General features: G+C 46.7%; 1 protein-coding gene across 4 annotated transcripts in view; it reads left to right on the forward strand.

Moving 5' to 3' along the window:
- Window positions 1-16874, forward strand: part of WSCD2 (WSC domain containing 2) — a 348664-nt gene that overhangs the window by 165792 nt on the left and 165998 nt on the right. For 2 of the 4 annotated variants that reach the window (XM_071209824.1, XM_071209825.1), the window contains one exon: window positions 9158-9288. The gene's annotated coding sequence lies outside the window, so the exon portion shown is untranslated. Of the gene's footprint in view, window positions 1-9157; window positions 9289-15795; window positions 16368-16874 lie in introns of those variants that run through there. The other 2 variants (XM_058281478.2, XM_058281479.1) reach the window with 2 other exon arrangements.

Consider the following 16874-nt stretch of genomic DNA (forward strand, 5'->3'; position numbering starts at 1 on the left):
CACCAGCTTTTGCAACTGGTTCAGCTGAGTAGAATAAAGTGGGAACATTAAAGAAAAGAAGTCATGCTGCAGGCATTTTCAAATTACCTAGACTCTCTGGAGAAACCAACTGGGTAAGGCCCAGAAATTGGGGGAATGCAATGCATAACAATAACCATTTTTAAAAAACCAACTGAGGAAAATAATTTGGAGGATTATTGAGTGCCAGGACCCCAAAGCTATAAACAGGATGTTTGAAAAGATTTCAAGCATAAAGGTCACAATCTGCAATTTAAATGGGTAGCTTGTTGCCTTTTTTCTTGGTTATGGGTGGGTGCCACCAATTAGCTGAAGTTTGTGTGTGTGTGAGTGTGTGTGTGTGTGTTTAAAGATTTTTCAGAGTCCATTGGGCTTCTCAATCAGCCTCTAAACCCAGCAGAAATGAGCAAATTCTTTACAGCATGAGAAAAGGGAGGACTCTTGCTATACAAGCGGTGCCTTCTTCCTCTTTCTGGGAAAAAAGTACATATATTACCCAGCACAAACTCTCTTTCACTTCAGCTAAGTGAATTTAGCATGAAGAAACGAAGAATTGAAAAATTGTCCCTGAGAGTGGGATTGCCACCAAACCCCAACCTGGCCCAGTGACTTTTACTAATGCCATTTCTATTTATTGACTTGGTGAGTGCAATGGAAGGGGGCTTCTGTTCAGCTGAAAGTTAGCCTTTTTCCCTCCAATCTTTGCTCTGGGGACCAAACGCCTACAGAGTTTAATTTGTGGCTTCGAGTGAGGTGAAGTGAGGTGTTAGCCAGTCCCACCTGGCCAATACCATGGGCTGGGAAGCAGCACTGAGCCAGGCTGAGCCTGCACGTCCTTCTCAGATTTGGGCCCTCTCTGCTGGTCACGGGAAGGTGTGTATGACAGTGTTAGAGAGGGGTGACACCAGGATCTGCTGTCAGGACAGGGTTTCTCAAGATTTCATGTACACATGAATCACTTAGGAACCTTTTTGAAATGCAGATTCTGATTCAGTAGGTCTGGAGTGGAGCTGAAGTTACTTTATTTCCAGCAAGTTCCCAGGTGAGGCTGATGCTACTGGTCTTAGGGGCATACTTTGATGAGCAAGGCTCCATCTAGACTAGCACTGTTTGGTACTGTGTTTTATGATGATGGAAATGTTCTCTGTGTTAGCCAATACAGTAGCTACCGGCCGCATGTGGTGACTGAGTAGCTGAAGTGTGGCGAGTGAGACGGAGCAACTGAAATTTTGATTCATTTTATTTCTTTTAAATATAAATAGCCACATATGGCCAGTGGTGACTGCACTGGATAGCACAGCTCCAGACTGTAAGTTCTGCAAGGGCAGAGACTTTATCTTCAGCTGACTCTTGTGACCTCGTCACTTAAAGTGCCTGATCCAAGTTCTTAGTAAACATTTATTGACAAAATTGTGACAATATAATTTGAGAAGGAGTTTTAAACTGTTAGATCTCTATGGCTGTAAGAGACCAAAACCCACCTTGAACTTGAACCTATACCAAGGACTTAATTGGCTCTTGTGACCCAATGGCAGAAAGATCAGGTGTAGAACTGGCCTTGGGGAAGGTTGAACCCAGGAACCAATTCACCAACATACTCTTTCCCTTGCCTTTTGTCTGCATGCCAGTTTCTTCCCTTAGTCAGGTTGTCCCCCTTGGGCTCAAGCCAACTTCACAGGTAGCTCTAGCCTCCTCCTGACCATAAGAAATTGAGTCATTTCCCACCGACACCAGTTAGAAAATCCCCAAGGAAGTTTTATGATTGGCTCAGTTTGGGTCATGGTCAATTCATGCACCCATCACCGTGGCCAGAGTAACGGGGTTCTGAGACTTGACTAGCTGAGCTCATGGGCTACCTCTGTGTTCAGGGATGGTTCTCTGTAGACACGCAAGGTTGGAGTGGGGGGCGGGGAGCAACACCTACAAAGATGCAGTGTGCTCTTCTGGGCAGGGAAAGCAGTAAATGTGTGCAGGGGGTGAGGCTTCCAGCTTAGGTCAATGGTTGTGAGAATGTATTTCTTTGAGCTAGACCCAGGTGTCTGATGATGCTAGAAGACATAATGAGGATAAAATTCCACTGTTCAAACTAGTTTCTACTTACTCTCCATCACCCTGCTACATTAGAAAGGCCTTGGGGTTAGGGAAACCAGGGCATTCTAAGGGAAGGCAACATTTGCAATTGAAGGATGAGCAGGAGTTTATTGGATGGAGAAGTGAAAGGAAGGAGAAAGCATTCCAGGGAGAGGAAACTGCCAATGCAAAGGTGTGGTGGTGTGAGAGAACAGGACTTGCCTGGAGAGAAAAGAGTCTGCAATGGAGGGAGGACAGGAGCAGCAGGAAAGGAAGCTGCGGGTAGACCTGAGGCCAGATGGTAGAAGGTCTTGGGTGCTGAGTGAAGGAGTTTGGGCTCCCAGCCATGGAAACAGGGAGCCATTTGGAGATCTTCAGGGAGTGGGATGTTGTCAGAGCTTGTGTGTCCTAAGAGATTGCTGTGGTACAATTTGGAGGATGGACAAGATGGGGGAGATGGGAGGTAGGGAGCCAAGGAGAAGGCGTCCCAATATGCTTTTAGCAACTCCTGCGTCAGGGGTAGGTGGCAGAACATCGAGCTCCATTCTGGCTGCCGGTGTCCTCTCTCATCTGTCTTGTGTTTACACCTTGACCAGTCTGGGGTTCAGATCCTAGCTGTACCACTTCCCAGCTCTGTGTCATTGGGTAGGTTACCTAACCTCTCTGAGTCTCAGCTTCCCCATCTGGAAAATGGGGCAGAAATACCACCTTCACAACCAGCAGTTGTTAGGTTGCAAGGCCAAAATGGATGCGATGGTGGCCCCTCACACGTGTGGACACCAAGGAGGTGCTCAGCAAATGCTGCTGATGTCACTGGTGTGGTTATTCATGGGCTGTTCCTCCTGAGTGTATTTGCGTGGAAAAAGGTTGAGAGGTGAAGACATGATATTCCAAAGAGTCATCGGTCTTTTAAATGTAACTGGGTCGGGCCAACAACTCTCAAACTCCAAGGTAAAAATCCTGTAGCTTAGGGCACCCTCTCATCCCACCAGATACACATGTCTAGATTAGAAAGTTCCAGAAGCTGGCTTCCAAGAGCATTTCCCTGGAGGCCAGACTGGAGTCCCTGGAAGAATGAGGGCATCGTCCTGCATTTTAGACTGTATCTTGGATGGACCTGTTTGCCAGGCCCAACAGCCATGGGCCCTAGTGGAAAGATCCCCAGCCTGGAGCCGGGATGACCCGGACTTGAAACCTACAAGTGCTGCGACCTTGGGAGATTCGCCTCACCTCTCTGGGTCTCAGTTTCTCCATTTGCAGGCCCGGGAATGGTACTGACCTCATGGGGATTGTCAGAGCATAATATTAAATCAGCTAATGCTGGCGAAGCATGTAGCATGAGGACACATAACTGCAACTCCCGTTTCGAGCCAGAAATCTGCATTTACTGAGTCTCTACCATGTCTATGGCCCTTGCTAAGTGCTAGCAGAGAGGTACGGAACAGATACTTCCTTCAAGGACAAGCTGTGGTACAGACAAATGAACACATAACAAGTTGTGATATTAAACAGTCTCTGCTTGGTACTGTCCTCTCTCTCCACAAGAGTTGCATGAATGTACGTTAAATATGATTTTTCCATGGAAGTAATGATATACTTGGAGATGATGTTCAAATCTTGAAGACTGCTGTCCTACAATTTATTTAAATAATCACAAGCTCTAAAAATAATGGCATGATACATTTGCTCAGTTTAATAATGATAAAAATACTGTTACGACAATATCTCATTTGATCTGTAGGGTAGATATTATTATGGCTTCTATCCTACAGATGAGTAAACTGAAACGCAGAGGTGAGAAGACTTGCCTGAAGCCGTAAGGGAAGGAAGAGCCGGGTCTGAGACTTGAGCCCAGATCAGCCTCTAATCCCTCATCCTCGCTACTAAAGCACGCCACATGGAGCAGCCTCGGGAAATGCGTGGAAGTCAGCACACCCAGAGGAGCTGGCCGGGAGGCTTAGTCCGTCCACACTCCCTTGTTCACTGAGCACCTACCGCTTGCTATTCCTACTCTTGCGGCGCTTACAGTCCAGAGGGGAGGACAGCCAGGCAGTAAACAATTACAAGAGATTCTCTTAGGAGACACTCTGCTCCCCACCCCCCATAGCCAATTTGCTGAAGAAATCAACGCTAGTTTCCCTCCTGCAAAATGTGCTCACTGATCCCGTGGTCCACTGAAGGCTAGGAGGCCAGACCATTCCTGCCAGCCTGAGAGTCCTCTGATGGAAAATCTTTTGCTCTGGGTCTTCCTGCTGCACTGGCTGGGACTAGCTGAGGACTGTACGACCTGCTTCCCGGAGGGCCTGAACTGATGAGCATTTGAGGAAGAGAGGCTTAAACTGAGGCCCGATGCGTGAAGAGTCAGGGCAGGCGATGGGGGAGCAGCACCCCCGAAGGAAGGACTGGCACATCACAAAGCCTGCCCCACTGCCATCTTGAGGTGGGAGAGGGCGTGAGCGGGGCAAGAATCAGTTCAAAAGCAAATCAGGGGAAGTGGATGTGGCTAAACCAGTTGTGCATCTGCCTACCACATGGGAGGTTCCGGGTGTAGGTCCTGGTGCCTCCTAAAGAAGATGAGCAGACACCCGCACCCACCACAATGAGAGCTAGACACCCACACACCGCACCCCTCCTCAATGAGCAGGTGCCACAGGCCAGCCATGCTGCAGCCCATGGGGAGTGGGTGTGGCTCAGGCCACTGGGCACTCACCTCATGTGGGAGGTCCCAGGTTCGGTTCCCCGGGCGTCCTGGAGAAGGTGAGCAAACAATGAGCAGACAAACAAAGAGAACCATCTGGGGGAGTGGGGGATAAATTTAAATAATGATAATAATAAAATAAAAAATCTAAAAAAATAAAGTAAATCAGGGGAGTGAAAGTGGCTTGAGTGGTTGAATGCCTGCCTCCCAGGAGATCCCAGTTTTGTCCCAGTGCTTCCTAAAAACAAATTAACAAACAAAAAGAAAGCCAAGGGAAACGGACTTGGCCCAGTGGCTAGGGCGTCCGTCTACCACATGGTAGGTCCGCGGTTCAAACCCCGGGCCTCCTTGACCCGTGTGGAGCTGGCCCATGCACAGTGCTGATGTGCGCAAGGAGTGCCTAGCCACGCAGGGGTGTCCCCCGCATAGGGGAGCCCCACGTGCAAGGAGTGGGCCCCGTAAGGAGAGCTGCCCAGTGTGAAAGAAAGTGCAGCCTGCCCAGGAATGGCGCCACCCACACTTCCCATGCCGCTGTCGACAACAGAAGCGTACAAAGAAACAAGATGCAGCAAAAAGACACAGAAAACAGACAACGGGGTGAGGAGAGGGGAGGGGAGGGGTGATTAAATAAATAAATAAATCTTTAAAAAAAAAAAAAAGAAAGCCAACTCAGAGCAGCCAATGTGGCTCAGTGGTCGAGCACCGGCTTCCCCCATATGAGGTCTGGGGTTCATCCCATCCCCTTATCTAAAAGAAAAAGAGAGTAACTCAGACCCACTGCCTTCCAGTGTGCACTCTGGGGCAACTCTTTTAGCCCCACAGAGCCTCCATGGCCCTTGTAAAATGAGGATATCCATATTGCCTCCCTTCCCTAGGTATTGTGAGGACTAAGTGAGAGAATCGGTGCTCAATGGGCCCCTGGCTGTGGAGTTCCAAGCAGCTGTGTCCTGGAGAGGCCGTGCGGGAGCTGCAGGGTGAGCCTGGGCGGGGCCCTGCCTGGACCCTCTGGTTTCCTGGCGAGCTTACCTTTCTGCCACCTTTGCACACTCGCCGAGCTCCCGCAGCTCCTCTTGCAGAAATTAGACCCTGGAGTGGCATGGGCCTTTCTTCTCTTGGCCCACAAAAAAGGCCCCAGGGAGAGGGCCCACCTGGTGGGTTTGGCATGAGTGTGTGGTGTCACCATGGCAGTTTGACCATTATCTAGGTCATTTGATCCCGGGAATCTGCCAAATCAGATAATTTGGATGGTTTGCTTGCCTCTCTGGCTCAGATGTCCTGAGTAAAGGTTTCGTTTCCACCTGGCCTGATTCTATGTCGACAGTCCTCTTTTCAGTGAGCCTAAAATGAAAGGCAGTTTCAGTGAGTACATGCAAGTTAAGGTTTAGGGGAAGATGCTCATCTAGAGGCCAGCATTTAACTCCTTTCATTTGTGGCACCAGTGGGGTGGTGCAGTGACCCCTCAACTGTAACAGACTATGGTAACTAAGATTAAAATATTGGATATTACAAGTGCGTACATTAAAAACCATTTTATTAAGTCTAGCACAGGTACGTAAATGTACAGAAAATAAGTGTACAGCTCAGTGCAAGTTCACAAAGAACATACCCGTGTAACCAGCACCCAGATTAGCAGAAAGAACCCCCAGGAGCCTCCTGCGTGCCCTTCCAGTAACAGCCTCCCGCCACAGGGTAAGCCCTATCCTGACTTGCAGCAGCTTCTCTAGTTTGTCAGTTTTTAATGTAAATGGCATCAGGCGCACGTGCTCCTTTGGGCCTGGCTTCTTCTGCTCAGTGTTCTGTTTGTGGCATTCATTCGTGTGGTTGTGGTAGCATAGTTCATTCATTCCCATTGCTGTACAGGATTCTGCCAAGTGAATACAACACTATTGACTCATTTCCCTCTTGATGGACGCTTGGGTTGTTTCCAGTTTGAGGCTATTACAAATAGTGCATTCCAGCACCTCTCCTTCTGTGAAGATGTATATGCATTTGTATGGAGTGTCAAATTTTTATTTATTTAAAAATAAAAATTGAATGGAATCAAAGATAGTCCGATACCATCATTTCTGTCAGTCTTATTCAAGATCATGTAAACAGGCTTTTGGATTTGGAGAGAAAGAGGTGAAGCCACATTTAGGGCTCCTGAAGTTGCACGTGTCCCCACTCCCTCAGTGTTCTGTGTGCCAGGTTTAGCAGATGCCCTGTATTGCTATCATTGGGGGTTTCTGCAGGTTTAGTGGGCAGAGCAATGGCGCACCTTACCCAGAGGCAGTCCTACGTGCGCATGTGCTCCTTGAAGCCCCAGCAGTTTGACTGTGCCTCGCACACACCCCGAGACCTCGGACACAGATTCAACTTCTTCAGGCTCAGGGTTTTCACCTGTCAGGAAAGATTAGACCTGCGTGGTCTTCTAAGATGCTTCCAGTTCTCAAATGATTTGAAATCGACTGCTGTCGATAATGAATATTAATTATATTAATGATGATCATCTAGGGAGAGCATACATTGCTGTAAACAATTTATTCACACTGTCCCATTGGATTCTTCCCAGATCCCAGAGGTCATCTCCCATTTTCATGTTGAGGGAACTGAAGCTTAGAGAGGTTAAACCCCTTACCCAAGGCACACAGCTAGAACTATCAGAATGGGGTAGAAACTAGGTCAGTTAGACTCTACACTTCACTCTCAAGTGCTGCCTTGTTTTTTGTCTTTAATGAAATACATTTCAGGCATATAAAAAAGTGCAGAGGGTAGTGTAATGAACTACTGTGTGGCCACCATCCTGCTCCAGGGATATTAAAAACATAGTTAAAGCCTTCCCAGCCTCTCTCTTCCCCATCCCCAGAAGTGCTAAACACTGTTCTGAATTTGGTGTTTATCATTCCCAGGCATGTTTCTATGTGTGTATTATATATGCATGTAGACGTACAGATATACAGAACTGTGTTTTAGGTTTTTGACCTTTTTATATAAATGGTATTATTCTGTATGTTTCTTTTTGTAACTAGATTTTTTTATTCAATGTTATATATATATATTTGAGATTTATTCATGATGAGACATCGCATGCTAGTTCATTAATTTTCGCTGCTGTGTAGGGCTTCCCTTTAAAAACATACTGGAACGGGTCCATCCACTTTCTTGTCGATGGGCATTTAGATTGTTTCCTGGATTTTGCTGATAAAATGTTCTGCTGTGTACATTCTTCTGTGTTGATACAACTTTGCCTTTTTCACCAATATTTTGATGGGTAAACTCTCCTGGTTCTAGCAAGCTTTCTTTTAATCTGGACATATCTGCGACTGGGCAACTCCATTCAGTCATGCATCAAATTTTCCTAAGCATCTATTATGTGCCAAGCTCTGTGATGTGTTTTGGGGACAGAGGACAGGTTAAAAGATGCAACTCTAGGAGTCTGAATCAGAGACAGGGGCCCCAAGCACCAACCACTATCAGATGTGATGGGAGATGACAGTAGGGCTCTTAATAGAGGGGCCCGAGAACAGAGATTGGAGAAGAGGGAGTGACCAGCCTGCCCTGGGCACCGTGCCTAAACTCCTTGCAGTTACAGGGCCTCCTCCTTCCAGTATCTGCACCAAGGACAAAGTCACTGTGACCCATTACAATTCCCTCTTCTCAACCTTATTCTCTCTTTTCACACACTAACAGTGATGTGTGAGTCAATTGTCTAGTGCCTGAAAAAAGAAATCTAACTCCAAGAAACCCACACATGCTTGAATTCCCATATGGGTGTTTTAAAACGTGCATCTCCAGATTTGGCCTCCACGTCTGGAATCCTTATAGTGATAGGACATGGCTCACGTCTGTAATACATGGCCCATGGGGACTGTGATGAAGTCTCTATGTGCTTTCCATTTAATCTGCACAACAGCCTCATAAGACTGGAGCTACTGTTATCTCCTTTTTTTTTTTTTTTTTTTTGATGAAGGATCTAAGGCCCAGAGAGGTTAATTAATTTACCCAAGGCCACCCAGCTAGGAGGTGGTAGAGCGGGGCTCCATTCCAGGTCTGACTGACTCCAGAGTCCTTCATCTTAACCCTCTGATCTCTGCCAGGATTTTCCTGACAATATTCAAAGAAAGTCCCTGCCTTATCACTTTAGATCAATACCATCCAAGGGAAGTTACTTACCCCCTGATGCAGCTCGCTCGCTACTCTCACATTCTCTCCATTTGCATCAGCTGCCTCAGAAAATTAGAGCAAATCTTATTTTTAGATGCCGAGATTCAAATGACAGTGATGAATGGGTCAGTGACTTTTTTATGAATGTAGCTTGTAGGTGATTCCTGATTTTATGCTCAGAAACTCTCTTACATCCCTGTTGTGTTTTGTTTTGTTTTTTCATTGTAGTTTATTTCCAAAATTGGTGAGTCCTGCAATGGGCTTTGCTCTGAAACAATAAAATTCTGGCCTGAAACAGAAGGTGTGGAGAGGAGAGGAGGCTCCGCTCTGCAAGTAGAGGCAGCAACGCAGTGGCAGGGGTAAGCGGGGTACACGGCAAATCTGGGCCAGAATGATAGTTTGTCAAGTGGAGGGGCCTAGAAAAAGCAGGCTTTGTCTCTTCCTGTCCTAATGAATTGTGTGTGTGTTTTAAACAAAAGTCTTACAACTTTGCTGCTTGCTTTTAATAGCTGATCACGATCTCTTCATTTCATGGGCCAGCAACAAGACTAAACAAAGCTCACGAGGAGCCCCAATAGCTCCAGAATTAGGCAAGGCAAGGAAAAAGGAAGAACAGAAGGGGAGGTGAAAGATGATGGGAAGTGAAAGGAAAGAATAAAGGTGTTTACTGTGTGTCCTGTGCTGGGCACGCCCACCTGCTTTACTCAGTTTCATTCTGTCTGCAACACTGGAAAGGACTTTTATTCGCATTTCACAGGTTAGCTAACCAAGGCCAGAGAGCAAACCACTCACCCCTGGTCACACTGTGGTTAATGTTGCAAGACTTAGCAAAAAAAAGAAAAAATGCAGGACCCCTAGTTAAAAATGAATTCCAAATAAACAATTTCTTTTCTTAGTATAAGTATGTCCTGTGCAATATTTGAGACATACTAAAACATCTAATTGGGCATCCACTATTTTAACTGGAAACCCTATCTGAGATTCAAACTCAGTTCTCTCAGGTGCTTTTCAGATATGCCTTTTCTGTGGGGTATATATAATACTATAAAATATGTTTTGTGATCATAAGCAGCCAATATTGATTGTTCAGGCCCCGTGCTTTACATCTGTCATTTCACCTAAGTTCTTTAATCTTTACACCACCCCATCAAGGTCCTACAGTTTTTCCCATTTTATGAATGAAGAAACTGAGGCTCAGTGAAATGAAATAATTTGTTCATGGTCACATTGTCAGAATATAGTAAAGTCCACATTTGAGCCTGGTTCTGTTTTGCTCAAGAGTTGTCACTTAAAAAAAACACAGCTTTTGATGAAGTTAAGATTTAATATACATATAGGAAAGTATAATGTGTAATTGCACTGTTCAATGATTTATCACAAACAACAGTGTAGCTACCAACCAGGCCAAGAAGTAGAAGGCATTCAGCATTCCAGAAACCCCTGTGACCATCCTCCCAGAGATGCCACTGTTCTGGCTTCTAACACTCTCATTTGAATTTCTTTGTTTTGGAATATTATGTAGTTCTTTTGTATCTAGTTTCTGTCATTGAACATTATGGTCCTCAGATCTCTGTGGCTGTGTATGGCTGTAATTTGGTCATTTTCACTGCTGTGTAGTATCCCACCATATGAACCTACACAGTTTATCCAGTCCACTGTTAAGTGACATTTAGGTTGTTTGTGGTTATATCAAAATCTGTTAGGAGCAACAAGAATTGCTGCTTATAAACATCCCTATACATGTGTTTTGGTGGACATAAGCACTCATTTATATTGGGTATATATGTGGGAGTGGAAATACTGGTCAGAGAGTAAATGTCTGTTCTGTTTTAGTACATGCTGCCATGTAGTTTTTCAGAGCGTTTTTTTAAAAAACAAATTTACTCTCCTACTAGAAATATACCCAATTTCCACCAGCACTTGGAATTGTCAGTCTTTGTGATTTTAGTGTGGTGGAATCACCTTGAAGTTTTAATTGGCATGTCCCTGATTGTTAATTAGATTGAGCACCTTTTAATGTGTTTATGGGCTATTTGAATATCCTCATTTGTAAAATGTCTGTCCAACTTTCTTAGCCCTGTGGTTGGGTTGTCTGTTTTTTACATATTGATTTGTAGATGTTCTCTGTATATTCTTAGTTATGTGTGTTGAAAATATCTGCCTCCGCTTTACGGCTTGTTTTTTCACTCTCTTAAAGGTGTCTTTAACAAAGAGAAGTTCTTACAATTTTAATATAGTGAAATGTAGTCTTTTCCTTTATGGATAGTGCTTTTCGGGCCTTGTTTAAGAAATCTTTTCCTACCCCAAGGTTACAAAGATTTTTCTCCTTTATTGCCTTCTAGCAGCTCTGTTGTTTTGCCTTTCACATTCAAATCTACCCTCCCGACTGGGATTAATTTTTGTGTAGGTAAGTGGATTGCAAATTTTAATATTGTAAAGGTGTCAAGTAGATTCAATGCCATCCCAATCAAAACCCAGCAGGTCCTTTGTTGCTGTTCAGTTGTTTTTGTGTGAGGAACTTCATAAACCGATTCTAAAATTTATATGCAAATGCAAAAGGCCAAGAACAGCTAAGAGACTCTTACAGTGGGATGGAAAAACAAGACAAAACAAAAAAACAAATGAACTTGTTTCACTGATATCAACACTATCACAAAGTGATGGCTTTTAGACCATGTGATTGATATTGGCACAAGATTATTCAAATTGACCAGTGCAGACAAATGGAGTGCCCTAACCCACCCCCTTGCACGTGTGGATGCATGCCTTAGGACAAAGGTGGTCCCTCAGAGTGGCGGGACAGTGGGGGCGGGGGGAGGCATGGAGGCATGCTTTTTTCAATAAATATTAATGATTCCACTGGATGTCCATATAGGGAAAAAAGGCCTGTCTCCATAGCTCCCACTTCGAACAATTACAAGTTGCCACAATGCTTTATTGGATGCTTATAACATCATCCTTATATTTGTACAGATTCTGCTGTTTTCAGGGTACTTTCCAATCCATCATCTTCCTAAGAAACCTGAAAAGCAGGCAAAGCAGACATTATTATTTCTTTTTAAAAAATATGATTTTTAAATTGAGGTAAAATTCACATAACATAAAATTTACCATTTTAAACTGTACAATTCAGAGACATTTGGTACATTCACAGTGTCATGCAACCATCTTCTCTTTCTAGTTCCTAAACATTTTCACCATCCCAAAGGGAAACCCTGTATTCATAAACCGGTCACTCCCAATTCCCCACCCCCATCCCTGGCAAACACTATCTGCTTTCTATCTCTATGGATGTATCTGTTTTGACTATTTCATATAAACAGAGTCGTACAATATGTGACCTTTTATGCCTGACTTCTTCCACTTGGCATGTTTTCAAGGTTCATTCAGGTGGTAGCATGGAAGTAGCATACTTTGTTCCTTTTTATAGCTGAATGATAGTCCATTGCATGGACATACCACATTTTACTGACCTTTCATCTGTTGATGGAGACTTGGATTGTTTCCACTTTTTGGCTTTTGTGAATAATGCTGCTATAAACATTGGTGTACACATTTTTGTTTGAACACCTGTTTTCAGTTGTTTTGGATGTATATCTACCAGTGGAATTGCTGGGTCTTATAGTAATTCTGTTATACCTTTTGAGGAACCACCAAATTGTTTCCTATTGCAGTGGCACAATTTTACATTCCCACCAGTAATGCTTGAGAGTTTCAATTTCTCCACATTCTCACCAATCCTTGTTACTTTGTTTTATTATTGCCATCCTACTGAACGTGAAGTGGTATCCCACGGCTGTTTGAATTTGCATTTCCATGATGACTAATGATGGTGAGCATCCTTTCATGTGCTTTTGGGCTATTTGTATATCTTCTTTGGAGAAATGTCTTATTCAAGTCCTGTTAGTCCTTTGAAAGGATGAAGAGGTAGAGCCTCAGAGGAGAGTGAGCCATCCAAGGGCACTTCACTAGCTTGATTCCAAGACTATGGCTCTTGCCACTTGGTGAGGGGCCTGACTCCCATTCTTAAGGGGAATTAGGGAGGGGACAGGAAGAAGTGGGCCATGGTGGGGTGGTCTGGGGGCTGCTGAAAGTCCATAGTTCCTGCCTCAGATCCCTGGCAACCTGCAGAGGGCTCCTTGACCAGGCAACTGACCTCAGACCTCTCTCTCAGAGAAGTGTGTCTTAGAGTCCCAGCAAGAGGTTCTTGGTTCAATGTGGGAACAAGAGGGGATGGAAACTGCCCACAGAGTCTCCCATTTGGAATAGGGCTGGTGATTGGCAGGGGATGGTGGATAGGGGTGTGTGGAAGAGCTGGGATCTAATCCAGGCTCTGCCATGAACTTGCTGTTTGTCCTTGGGCAAATGGCTTCACCTTTCTGGGCTTCAGTTTTCTCATCCTTAAATGACCTAATTCTAATACCTATCTGTAGCAGTGTGATATAGTTATGAATTCCAAAAATAGATATTGGATTATGTTTGTAAACTGGTTTGTACCTGGGCATGATTAAATTATAGTTAGAGCTTTGATTGGGCCACATCGGTAGGTTGTTGAGTCCCTGCCCTTTGGTAGGTGGGGACTCACAGATAAAAGGCATGGCAAAGGACAGAGTTGGAGCTTTTTGATGCTGGAGCTTTGATGTTGGAGTTTTGAGCTGGAGCCCAGGAAGTGAGCACACAGGAGAAGAATACAGAGGAAGACTGGTGACTCCTTACACACAGCAGAAGCCCCGGGGAGAGATACAGAGTCATTCTCCTGATGGTTTACTGCTGGCCTTGTGGAGTGAGCACAGCAGCTGAGCCTGGAGAGAAACACAGCCCCGGGAATAGAGGAACCCAGGAAGCCTGAACTCTTGGCAGACGTTGGCAGCCATCTTGCCCCAACACATGGCAATAGAATTGATGAGGGAAGCATCTTATGCTTTATGGCCTGGTAACTGAAAGTTTCCACCCCAAGTAAATACCCTTTATGAAAGCCAATGGATTTCTGCTATTTTGCATCAGCACACTTTTGGCTGACTAATATACTATCACCTAAAGTTGTAAAGAACTAATGGGAATTGTGCCTGTCACTTAGCAAGGACTCAGTAATTGTTGGCAATCAATATTAGTCTTAGTCAGATCACTTCCCCTCTTTAACAAGAAAAAGCAATAGCTGGCATTAGTTGAGCATTTACTCACCATCATTTCATAATCCTCTCAGCCATTCCAGATGGTTGGCATTTTTTACATCTTCCTGGTAATGGTGTAGAACAGAGGGTTAGAAAGGTTCCAGAGGTTGCAGGTGGCCCAGGATGGAGCCAGGATTTGAACCCAAGTCACTCTACTGTCCTGTATGTGTCTGTAACATAAGGGTCTCTCTGGTGATCCCTCTGGAGTCGGCATCCTGGGAATGCTCTTCTCATGATGTAGTGTGGGTGAGAGTCAGGGGACAGGTTGGAAGGTGTGTGAGGTATCGGTGGTTCTTGTACTCCAGAGGTTTTCCAAGAGGGAGGCACAGAGTGGGGTGAGGGAGGGGAAAGCACCAGAGCTGGATTTGCTCGTGAGATAAAAATTAATTTTAAAAAAAATCTGAAATTTGGTTGGATTTCTTTTGGGCTAGTTGGTAGGGAAACAGCATCTGGGATTGATGGGGGCGGGGTGGGAGAGTCTGGAGACAGCCTTAGCAAAGCATTTCTGAGTTGCATGTGTCAGGCCCTTCCCATCTTCTGATACAGAATGCAGCCATAGGACATTTTCTTTGTGTCAACTGCTTTTACATGCAGGTATAGAAAAAGACTGGGAGAAACTACATCAAATGTGTATCATCATCATCTCTGAGCAGTGGGAATAGGATTACTTTGTTTTTCTTTATACTTAGCAGTATTTCCTGAATTGTCTGCATTAGACAAGAACTGTGTATTTGGGAAAACAGTACACTATTATAAAATTAAATGCAGATATGAATTCTTGTGGCTAATTCCGAAGAAGAATAGTCCACTCACAAGCCACTTTAGAGTGGGTCTTGAGTCCCAAGTATAAGAGATACTGGCTTTGGAGTCAGTCCTGGTTCAAAGCCAGGCTCTGCTACTTTCTGGCTGTACTAGCCCAGGCTGTACTAGCCCATAGCCAGCCATGTAACCTCTCTGGGCCTCCCTTCTCTCATCTAAAAGTGGAGATGCTGAAAAGTTAGCTACCCCCTGGGGTTCCTTCGCTGGATCAGTGAGGTGGAATTACATGGCATGGTGTCTAGCAGCTAGGAGGCTCTCACTAAACGGTGGCTCTTGTCACATGCCACAGCATGGGATGGGCTTCTTTCCCAGAGATTAGCAGAAGTCTTACAGTCATCTTTGAAGGTGGACATTATCACCCCTATTTTGCTGATGAGGAAACATAAAGTCACAGGTGCCTTGTGACTTGCCCAAGGTCATAGAGCCATGAAGGAAACAGGCCCAGAGAAGGGAAGTGGTAAGCCAGAGTCACACTTAAACCCACTGCCTGTTCAAACAGACTCAATGCCAAAAGCCAAAACTGCCCTTTGGATTGGGTGCTTACTACACCAGAGGCGCAGTGCTAAATCTCCTTACAACCGCAACAAGCACTCAGCCATTTATGGAGGGCTACCTCCAGGCCAGGTAGCCTGGCACTTAGTATGCTCAGCTCGGTCCATCCTCTTCGCCACCCGATGACCTGGGTCCATCCAGCCCATTTCACAGAGCAGGAAACCAAGGTTCTTGTCGCCCGAGCTCCGTGGCAGGCCTGGGACGCGGGTCTGCCCCGCTCCCCGGGAGGCTGCGGAGGGCCAGGTGGCATGCAAGGAGTTAAGCAGGAGGCAGTGCTGTGGCTCTGAGGAGCGCGCGGGGCTGAGGCGTGCTGCTGGCAGCGGGGGCCGCGGAGAGCTGGGGTTGGAGACGTGAAGTCCCCGGAGCGCGAGGCAGCGAGCAAGAGCTCCAGCCAGAAGCCGGGGCCGAGCCTGCACCTCGCCGCCGCGGGCACCCGGGCATCCCCGGGGCCGGCCCTTGCGCGGGCCTCGCCGCTGCGCGGGCCCCCGCAGTCCCGCCCGCTCGCCCGCCCGCGCGCTGGGCTCGCAGGAGCCCGGTTTCCACTTCCTCTCGCCTCCGCCCGCGCCCAGGCTCGCCGGCTGGCGTCGCCACCGCCTCCTCGTCCCCGGCCGCCGCAGCGGCTGCAATCCGGGGCGCACGCTCTTCCACTTTCCCGCTGGCGGCGCGGAGGATGCCGCTTGCACCAGACCCGGAGAAATAGCCCCCGGGCCGAGCGGGAGCCCTGGTGGCCAGGAAGGAAAGCCGGGCTTGGCTTTTCTTGATGCCGCTGCAGCGGCGAGCAGCCGGGAAGGCGCCCAGCGAGCGGGCGTGCCGAGCAGGGCAGCGGAGTCGCAGGCAGACCCCAGGCGCCTGCTGGGCTTCACTGGCAGAGTTTGCAAGTAGCCGCGACCCCTAAGGTAAGGGCTTCAGGGGCCTGGGCCGGATAAAGGGGCTCCACCGTGAGCGGGGCGCGGAGCTGCTGCGAAATGATTTCTGCGCCCAGCGCCGGGCTTCCGTTCCAGCCGCTTCCCCTGAGGCTGGGGGCTGGGGGCTCAGCGCCTAGAGCAGGGTGAGCGAAGCACCCAGAGCGGGAGGGCACCGGTTTGGGTAAATGACAAACTTTCTTTCCTCTGGCGGAGGGTGGGACATTAGGGCTCATCCGGGCGTCCCTCCTCAGGGCACCTCGTGGGACCAACAAAGGCACACATTCCGGGGCTTCTCAGGCTGAAGCTGGCCAGGCGACGTGCAAGAGAATCCTTCCATTTGATTTTAGCTCAGATTTTTAGGGGAGAAGGAGCCCTTCGTATTCCCAAGTTGGCTTTATGAGGTGCATGTTGGGGGTGAATTCTCTGGCCAAGGAGACTCCCTGTCATCTAGAGCCAAAGTCCAGGGCTGCCTGGTGATGGGCTTTCCAGTGGAGTGCT

The sequence above is a fragment of the Dasypus novemcinctus genome, chromosome 19 (assembly GCF_030445035.2).
Source record: "Dasypus novemcinctus isolate mDasNov1 chromosome 19, mDasNov1.1.hap2, whole genome shotgun sequence".
Taxonomy (NCBI): domain Eukaryota; kingdom Metazoa; phylum Chordata; class Mammalia; order Cingulata; family Dasypodidae; genus Dasypus; species Dasypus novemcinctus.